This window comes from Palaemon carinicauda, chromosome 18 (assembly GCF_036898095.1).
Source record: "Palaemon carinicauda isolate YSFRI2023 chromosome 18, ASM3689809v2, whole genome shotgun sequence".
In the NCBI taxonomy this organism is placed as follows: Eukaryota; Metazoa; Arthropoda; class Malacostraca; order Decapoda; family Palaemonidae; genus Palaemon; species Palaemon carinicauda.
This window is the reverse complement of record NC_090742.1, coordinates 87795632-87806822: the sequence shown is the minus strand read 5'-3', so window position 1 is coordinate 87806822 and position 11191 is coordinate 87795632.

Genomic DNA, 11191 nt, shown 5'->3' with positions numbered 1-11191 from the left:
GGAGGTGGTTGAGAGAGTTGCCGTCAATGGTGTTCGTTTTCCTGGTTGATACGTGATAGTTAATGACTCCGACGTCCTTAGGCCAACGCCCCGCGCTTCCAGATCTATATAGAAATTTCTGGAAGTAACTAAGTTTCATATATATAGCAACCCCTAGGATGCATAAATCATATAAACAATTGCAGCCTTAAATCATAGACATCTCACCCTCTCTCTATCACACGCCTCTCAGTGTATTGTTTTAAAAGAGTTCAGTGAAATCTCAAAGATTTGGTGTGACAGGCTTTAGCAAACATAGTGATTACTTATAAAAATTCCCTTAGAGTTATTATAACTTGCCCTGTAGTAACGTGAAAGGTATTTGTATCACTATCTTGTTAACTACATTCATTGAGTGTTAAAATTAATTAAATATTGTGTAAAATTTAATTTCAAATGAAACAAGTGATGGTATAATTTTCATATGTATTATTTCTTTTAGCTTTGTCTAAGGTTTCTTTCAGATTGAATTTTTAAAGTCAAGTGATTATATAATTTTCAGAGTGTAACATTTTTGTCTTGATCATAGTTTTGTTCAGACTTAATATCTCAAGTGATTTATTTTTATGTAAATTCTTTCAAAGTGTTGTAACTTTTATTGAATATATTCATTTTTGTAAAGAGAGTATTTCAATCACCAGGGTTTATTTCATACTCGCTCGTATCCTGTTAAAAAATCGAAGTAAGAAGTGGTTTAAAAAAAGAGAGAAAACAGGAAGAAAAAGAGAGGGAAGAAGCGTGGCATGCGCAGGAGTTGGAGCTGTTGAACGCGCAAGCATAATTGTCAATGGAGACAGAGATGACCCCTACTAAGCACGAACCTGTGTTTAATATGTCGGATGCCCAGATGTTAATTGCATGGTTCACAAAAGAGGCCCAAGATAGGTTCTTTGATCATTTCGAAACGTTCGCATCGACGATGAAATGGCCGGGAGATAAATGGTCTGTGTTATTGCAGAATGTGATCTTTGGGAAGGGCTGCAGTGCTTATTTTTCCTTATCTCAGGACCAAAATAAGGAGTAACAAGAAGTGAAGAGGATCGGGCTGCAAGTATATAAGATGACCCCTTAATATTATAATGAAAGGTTGCGAAGTTTGAGGAAGGACGAAATAATTACTTTCCTTGATTACGCTTATAAGGTACGATGATGTTTTAAGAGATAGACAGAGGCTGCTAACATGAGGGAGATGGCTGATTTAGAAGAATTGATAATACTAGAACAGTATCTACGAGGAATTCCTGTACACATTCGAACGTACTTGAGAGAGGTGAAGAAACTTGAGAAAGGCGCTTCGCTGAGTGAAGATTATAGTGTTATCAGTCATAAGTAAACCCTCCTCAGGCCTGAAGTTTCAACCATCGCTCCGACCAAGTGTCAAGTATTTGCCAAACCATGGAAACCAGTTCAATAATAACTGCGTGAACAAGTTAAACAGTTATAGCGAAAGTAGCACTAGTACTGCTCCTAGCAGAATGTGATAGTACCACAGCAACAATCGTCGAATGATTCTCCTTCAAGTATCATAAAAGACATGCAGAAGGTTAATATTGTCTGTTTTAAAGGTGGCAAGAGAGGCCATTATCAGTAAGGAATGTTGGTTGAACCAACTGAAAGCAGTCACCCAAGTGATTAAGGATAATTCGATTTTACATAAGGAGAAGACAAAGAAACAATCATGAAAGGTCGAAGAGGAAAATAAACCAGCCAACACTTACATGAAGAACAGGGCAAACCCAAACAGCGTGGATACCTTTAAACATTATATTTATGAAGGCATGTTAGCAACAATAGACGGGAGTGAGCATACCCCGGTCAGGATATTGCACAACACAGGTTGCAACCATAGTGCGGTGGTACGAGGAGTACACCCGTTGGTGCAATAGAATCTCACCGGAGACTTGGTTATTTTGAAGGGAATAGGAGGTGAAGAGGTTACCCGTATTTACCGTTTGAAACTGTCATGCGAGTTGGTGATAGGTAATTTTGATTTTGTGGTAAAGAATTCATTGGATGTCGAAGGAGTACACATCCCTCTGAGTAATGAGGTTAGTGAAGCGCCGTTTGTGCCTAGTCCCATTGTAACGTAGAAATTATTGAAGTATATTCCTACAACTGAACTCGAGAAGAACTACCCATATCTGTTTCCTAGTTATGCGGCGACTAGGAGTATGATGAAGAATGTGGTTGCTGTAAGAAGGAAAAGAAATCAAATGAACGATGAACTTGGAGATTTGTTTTCCAAAGAAGAGGATTCCCTTAATGGTACGCAAGAGAACTCCAAAGTAAGCCCGAGCGAAGAGGAGCAATATACAAGTGCATAAGAAGACAAAGAAATAATGGACTTTGAAGAAATAGAAAACTCAGTGTTAGAAGTAGGACAAGACAGTAGGAAAAGGCATATATACATCGATATCCATGGAATTGACAAATGGGGGATATATCATCAGATATTAATTCCCGCTCCATTAAGAAGACAGGTGATCGCCCTAGCGCACGAGATGGGACATTTGGAGGATAAGGAAGATGACGAAGATTATGAAGCACTTTTTCTGGCCTGGCATGCATAAGAATGTGAGCCAGTTTTGCCATGCATGTCACGTATGTCATGTGGCTGGAAAGCAAAACGAGTACATAAGAAAGCTCCTTTACACATAAAAGAAGTGTGAGGAGACCCCCTAAGCAAGGTAATGATCAACATTGTGGGACCTTTACCAAGGACGAAAATAGGTCAAAATTATATGTTAACCTTGTCTTTTCCACAGATAATATATCCAGAAGCCATACTTGTCAGGAACATCAGTGCCAAAATAAACGCTGAGAAGTTAATAGACTTTTTTACTAGAGAACAAATTTCATGTCAAAATTATTTCAGGACGTAATGAAACTGTTGGATGTAAAACAACTATCAACTGCTTATCATCCAGAAACCCGAGGTGCATTAGAGAGGTTTCATCAAACTTTGAAAAGTGTGTTAACGAAGTTCTGCAACGAAACGGGGAATTAATGGGACAGTGGACTACCGTTGATATTAATAGAGGTATGTAATGCTTATCAAGAAAGCATGGGATGTAGACCGAATTAAATGGTATTTGGACGAGAAGTACGAGGACCGATTAAAATGGTAGCAGAAAAATGGAAGGACCGAGAGAATACGGATGGAGAATACGTCAAGAATTTGAGGAAAAGGATCGGCGAGATAAGGAAAGTTTCGGTAGAAAGCCTTAAGACTAGTCAAGGAAAAATAAAGAAAAGGTTCGATATGAAAAGTAAGGACAGACAGTTTTCTCTAGGACAAGAGGTATTTATTTTCTTGCCAATAAAGAGATTCCAAGGACCATTCAAGATTTTGGAGAAGATCAGTGACCTGACCTACATTATTGAAACCCCAAGAAGAATGAAAATTCAGAGGAAAGTACACGTTAGCCTACTTAAACACTACTTAAGCGAAAACAAGACCGAATGATTCATCTATGATTCAGAGCTTGGAAAAGAAATTAGCTCATTTGGACCAGGAGCAAACAAGAGGAATTGAGCCGATTAATTAGAAGTTCCCTGCATTGTCTCAGGCGTCGCGTAATGAACCAACCTGACGAAACATGAGATACACCTTAAAACAACTGAAAGACCATTTAAGCAACGAGCTTATTGACTGTCGCCGTATCACTGAGAAGTCATGAGAAAAAAAGTGGACTAATTGTTAAAATACGGATTAGCCGAAAAAAGTTCTAGCCCTTACAATTCTCCATACTTGCTCGCAAAAAAACAGTACGGTTCTTTCAGGAAGTGTACGAACTACTGAAAGTTGAATTCGATCAGTGTGGCCAATAATTATCCATTGCCGCTCATCGACCAACTACTCAACAATATCGGACAAGCGAGATTCGTCTTCAAGATTGGCTTTTTAAAGGGCTATTATCAAATTTCTTTGGAGGACAACTCAAAATTGTTATCAGCTTTTATAACCCCGTTTGGGTTATATCAATACACTGTCATGCTATTTGGTCTAATGAACGCCCCTGCAACTTTTCAACATGTGATGGATAACCTTCTAGGATCGATAGAAGGAGTAGGCATATATCTCGACGATATTGTGGTATATTCATCGACCTGGGAAGAATATCTGTGAATCCTGAAGAAGGTATTTCAGAAGCTGCGAGGAGCATACCTGATAATTAATCTTTAGAAGAGCAAATTTGGAAAGGCAACAGATCCGCTTAGGATTTGAAGTAGGAAGAGAACTAATCACCCCGGTAGCCGCTAACGTCGGGGGAAAAAGGAAAGCACCAACACACACAACAAGAAAGCAGTTACAACGTTTCATAGGGATTGCATTATTCTACAGACGGTTTTGCCCAAAATTTTCCGCTGTAGTCACTCCCTTGACGGATTTGACTAGCCCCCCAAAAATATTTGTATGGACCAGCGAGTGCCAGGAATCCTTCGACATGATAAAGGCCATATTAACTTTGAAACCAATGCTACAAATACCTGATTTCAGCAAGAAATTTCTTATCCAAGTGGTTGCATCGGATAACGGAATTAGGGCTGTCTTATTGCAGGAAGACGATTAAGAAATTCTTCACCCGGTTTGTTTTATGTTGTCGAAGCTGAAGAGTCATCAGCAAGCCTACTCGACAGTTGAAAAGAACTACTAGCGTTAGTCATAGCTATAAAAAAGTTTGAAGTCTAAGTGAATCAATCACAGAATGAGATTATAGTGCATTCAGATCATAATCCTTTAACTTTTGTTAATAAAACTGAAAATAACAATCAAAGGTTAACTAGGTGGTCATTATGTTTGCATCCGTATTGTATTAATGTAAAGCACATATCAGGTAGAGATAAAATGGTTGCAGATTATTTATCTCAGGCTGAATCAATGGATTCAGACCCGGAATAAATTTTCTTTTTGGGTGGGGACCTATCTTACAAAGCTGGTCTATTGTAGAGTAATAACAGTAGTTTATTCATGTATGTTATTTATGTTTACATCTGTGCATTGCAGAGGTGAATAGCCAGCTCTTAAGATGAGTTCCTCTAGTTTAGGTATAAGTCTCTTATGTAAGTTACGTAAGACTTTCGTCGTTGATTTCATTGCATTCTTTATTCAAGTCAGTATATGTAAATTTACGTTATATTCAAGAATTAACATTTTATTTCACGTATTTTTGTTACAAAGTCTTAACGTAAACTGTTTGAGAGTGTTATGTGATCCATCCAAGATGTGAACAAGGTCTTATGTAAATTTTTTCTATATTTTTGAGATATTGCATCATATTGGAAAGAAAATATGCAGTTCTTAGTGTTAGGTTGTATCTTTTTTTTTATTTCAGGGAACAGTGGGTGGGCGGAGCTGGCTGAGAGAGTTCCCGTCAACAGGACTGGTTCACCCTGTCGATATGTGATAGTTGATATCACTGACGCCCTTGGGCTAACCTCCCCCCCCCCCCAACTGCTTCTAGATCTATTTAGAAATTTCTGGAAGTAGCTAATTTTCATAATATAGCAACCCTAAGATCAAATAGGGGATTCCAGCCTTAAGTCATATCCATCTCATCCTCTCTCACTCACACACGTCACAGTGCATTGTTTTAAAAGTGTTCACTGAAATCTCAAAGTTTTGGTGTGAGAGGTTTATGAAAACATAGTTTTTGTAAAAATTCTCTGAGAATTTTTTGTACATGGCCCTGTAGTTACGTGAAAGGTATTTGAATTGTTATCTGGTTAACTATATTCATTGAGTGTTAAGATTAACTAAATTGTGTGTAAAATTTAATTTCAAGTAAAACAAGTGATGGCATAATTTTCATAAGAATTATTTCTTTTGTCTAATATTTCGAGTCAAGGGATTATATAATTTTCAGAGCATAAAATTTTTGTTTTAATCTAAGTTTTGTTCAGCCTTAACATTTCAAGTGATTTATTTTTATATAAATTCTTTCAAAGTGTTGTAATTTTTATAGAATTAATTAAATTTTGTGGAAAGAGTATTACTTCAATCACCAGGGTTTATTTCATACTCGCTCGTATCCTGCTAAAGAATCAAAGTAAGAGGGGGTTTTCAATAGATTGTAATAATAAATATCCAGTGTTGTTATGAGTATACTTAAGATACCTTAAGATATTCAGTGCTTTGTATATTGCTGTCAGGGAGTTATATAACTGTCTTAGAGCTCGGGTAGTAATATTTTCAAGTGTAACAGATTTAATGTAAAAACAACCAGGTAAGTTTGGAACTCGAGTTGTATAGCTTGCCAGCCGTAATATGTATAATATCATATGTTTAGATCACTAACAAGAGACCATTGTATTATATATATATATATATATATATATATATATATATATATATATATATACATATATATATATATATATATATATATATATATATACATATATATATATATATATAAATATATATATATATATTTAAGTATGGAGTCAGAGCAATTACTCAGGGATAAACATATTGGAGTAGGGAGACGCGTTCTGTCTTTCATCCATTTATTAGCGCCAACGTTTCGTATCAGCTTGATACATTTTCCAGGCTGAAACAATTAAAAATCAATTGCGTATAAGTAAAAAGATACACACAACGTTTACCAACACCAAAATTAAAAACCTTTTTAATAAATTAAGAATAAAAAATGAGTAAAAACAGAAACAAAATAACAGTGAAAGGGCTAGGGGCGAATACAGAGAAACAAATTAATTAAAGAATAATAATAATAATAATAATAGAAAAATATGTGATAATAATAATAATAATAATAATAATAATAATAATAATAATAATAATAATAATAATAATAATAATAATAATAATAGAACGAACAAGACACCTACCCACACAGCGATAGCGTAAGGAGAACTGACATGAAAAATTGTTATGGAAGGGAGTGTAAACAAAACAACAGGTAATTAGGCAATAAACAATTGGGTGGAAGACAACTGGTGGTTAAGAGAAGGTACAGTTAGCTTAATCATTATTGATTCAAGGGTGGTTAGTTTGTCTATATGTCCGGTTCTTCCTACAATATTAAAATGACTGATATATATATGTGTGTTTTGCAACTTTTACTGTGATTTCTTATGTTAGATTGTTCTGGATTTGATAGTTGACAACCCGTTCTATAGCTAATTCCTTGATGAGAGGAAATTCGGACTTTTAGCAGCCTCCTGGTACAACCGATGTAAGTGCCAAGATCACATCTGGGACAATTATACTTATAAACGACACCGGAGGCACCTTGACTTGGAAGAGTGAGCCGATTGTTCGGGGGTTTATGAGAATTAGTTTCAAATTAAGGGCAGGCAATTGCTCATTGAATAGGTTGATGCATTTTTTCCTAAATTTATTATTATGGAGAAAGGGAAATCTAGCAAACATACGGAGCTTGGGGACACTATGGACTATTGGGGTGGATTGAATTTCAGATTAAGTAGCTTATTAAGGGATCTATGAAAAATTGCTGGAGGGGAATAATTATCCTTAAAGTAATCAGCAAGGAAAGTCACATCAGTATGAAAGGTAGACCAGCTTGATGTCAGATTAATGGCTCTATGCAGGAGAGTTGACACGGAATTCAGTTTAAAGTTAAAAAAACATGAGCTATAAAAACTGGTCCCCAGGCCAGTAAAGGTGCTCTTTCTATAAATACCAGTATGAAAGCCAGACTCGTCCTTGGATATCCTCACATCAAGGAACGGAAGTGAATTCTGTGTCTCTGTTTCAACCGTAAATCTAATGTTATGGTGTTGGTTGTTTAAATACTTAAGAAAGGTATCAGCATGGTAATTACATCTGAGTAAGGCGAAAGTGTCATCTATGTAGCGTCTATAAAAGAGTGGGCAGAAATTATGTGGGCATACATCTAAAGCTCGCTCCTCCAGGGAGCACATAAATATGTTAGCAAAAGTAGGACCCAGAGGGCTTCCCATGGCCATCCCCCCAGTCTGTTTAAAACCGTATTATTAAAAACAAAGGGCGTATCCAGCATGGCTAATTCTAAAAGCAACTTGAATTGAGTTCTATTAAAATTGTTGAACAAGCAATCGTCAGTGGGAAATAGCCTGTCTAAAATGATGTTGATTGTCTCGACAACGGGAACATTTGTAAACAGAGATTCCACGTCAAAGCTTGCCATGTACAGATCTGAGTCCTGCGTGATAATGTCATCTTTAAAGGAGGCCGAGTTTATTAATGTATATTTGTTGTGAGTCAGTGGTTGGAGTAAGGGGACAAGAAATTTGGCAAGTTTATAGCTAGTAGTGTTAATGGAAGAAAGGATGGGTCTCAAAGGAATTCCTTCTTTGTGTATCTTTGGCAGTCCGTACATACGTAACTTTCCTTGCTGATTACTTTAAGGATAATTATTTCCCTCCAGCAATTTTTCATAGATATCTTAATAAGCTACTTAATCTGAAATTCAATCCACCCCCAATAGTCCATAGTGTCCCCAAGCTCCGTATGTTTGCTAGATTTCCCTTTCTCCATAATAATAAATTTAGGAAAAAATGCATCAACCTATTCAATGAGCAATTGCCTGCCCTTAATTTGAAACTAATTCCCATAAACCCCCGAACTATCGGCTCACTCTTCCAAGTCAAGGATAAGATCAGCCCCCTGTTTGCCTCCGGTGTCGTTTATAAGTATAATTGTCCCAGATGTGATCTTGGCACTTACATCGGTTGTACCAGGAGGCTGCTATAAGTCCGAATTTCCTCTCATCAAGGAATTAGCTATAGAACGGGTTGTCGACTATCAAATCCAGAACAATCTAACATAAGAAATCACAGTAAAAGTTGCAAAACACACATAGATACCAGTCATTTTAATATTGTAGGAAGAACCCGACATATAGACGAACTAACCACCCTTGAATCAATAATGATTAAGATAACCGTACCTTCTCTTAACCACCAGTCGTCTTCCACCTAATTGTTTATTGCCTAATTACCTGTTGTTTTGTTTACACTCCCTTCCATAAAAATTTTTTGTGTCAGTTCTCTTTACGCTACCGCTGTGGGCAGGTGTCTTATTCGTTCTATTATTATTATTATTATTATTATTATTATTAATATTATTATTATTATTATATATTTTTCTATTATTATTATTATTATTTTTTAATTAATTTGTTTTTCTGTATTCGCCCCTAGCCCTTTCACTGTTATTCTGTGTTTATGTTTTTACTCTGTTTTTATTCTTGATTTATTAAAAAGGTTTTTTAATTTTGGTGTTGGTAAACGTTGTGTGTATCTTTTTACTTATACGCAATTGATTTGTAATCGTTTCAGCCTGGAATATGTACCAAGCTGATACGAAACGTCGGCGCTAATAAGTGGATGAAAGACAGAACGCGTCTCCCTACTCCAATATATATATATATATATATATATATATATATATATATATATATATATATATATATATATATATATATACATATATATATATATATATATATATATATACATATATATATATATTTATATATATATATATATATATATATATATATATATATATATATATATAAATATATATATATATATATATATATATATATATATATATATATCTATATGTGTGTGTGTGTGTATATATATATATATATATATATATATATATATATATATATATATATATATATATATACACTGTATATATATATATATATATATATATATATATATATATATATATATATATATATGCTAAGCTTTATTAACTGGATGAAATGTGATCCTTTTTGGGAAAATACACTTTATGTCAGAAGGAAACATTAGAAAAGACAGACACTTAGAAAGTACAAAATATCGTTTATGCTCGATCTTTTGATAAAATCTATAAAAAACTAAATTCGGACATCTACATTACATTGGAGGTGCAGGCCAATTAGAAGATTTGAAAAGCTTCTCGAAGGATTTAATCAAATGAAAAGCATATTTGGTAACTATTTGAAACCAAACATTAGAATGATATGTAAACAGGGAGATTGAGATTTGGTGTTTTCTCTGGCATGGAAAAAAATTATTAAAAGTGAAAACGCCGAATCCCTGAAATCAGAAATGTTCTCTTTTTTAAACAAAAAATTACTAAAATACTTGAGAAAGGTTGTATTAAAAGCAAGTAAAAAGGTAACTATAAATATATATATACATACATATATATATATATATATATATATATATATATATATATATGTGTGTGTATATATATATATATATATATATATATATATATATATATATATATATATATATATATATGCTTTCTGTGAAACTATCTACATATTCCTAAAGATTATATCATACGCTGCCTGTTTTGAGAAACTTCTCCCAAATTAGATTCTCGACGAGCACGTGCAAGAAAGAGCTCACCCTCTTTGTCTGCTGGAGCGTGGAAGGCAACAGATGCGAGTCGAAGTCCGTATGCAAGTGAATCGGCAGACTAATCTGCTTTTAGCTGAATTGGGACTTGGTTGCGAGTCTTCCATTCAAGGAAGATGCTCTCGACTAGAGCCTAACTCTGTGGCATTATCTGGATATATCTGTACAAACCCAAAAGAAAAGAAGTAGTAACAAAATTTCTTTTAGCACTTGGAGAATTGGTGGCGTTATTCCATTATGTAATGTATTTGCGGTACCTCAAGTCCAGCTGATTAACGCCCAACTTCCATAACTCCTATATTATCTGAAGTCTTTCAACATCTTTTGGCAAAATTTTTAAATAGGTTTACTGAAAGTAATCTGTTACCTAATTTGCAATTTGGATTTCTTAAAGGCCTTCGAGAGTGTGATGCCCTTCTTTCAGTCTCCAAATCTGTACAGAAATCCCTTAATTTTGGTAAGGAAGTTCGTATGATTGGCCTTGATTTCAGTGCAGCTTTTGACCGTGTTAATCATGAGGCCCTTGTAATCAAATTTTCAAATTCAAGCCGTTAGAAGTGGGTGTCTTTCCTTAGCATCATTATTGAATTTTTATGTAAGAGATCGCAGGAAGTTGTTACTGATGGACGCCAAAGTGAGTTTAGGAATGTGATATCTGGTATCCTTCAGGGTAATGTTCTTGGCCCATCACTTTTCTTCCTATATACACATGACATGTGGTTGGGCCTAGAATACAAACTCGTTGCATACG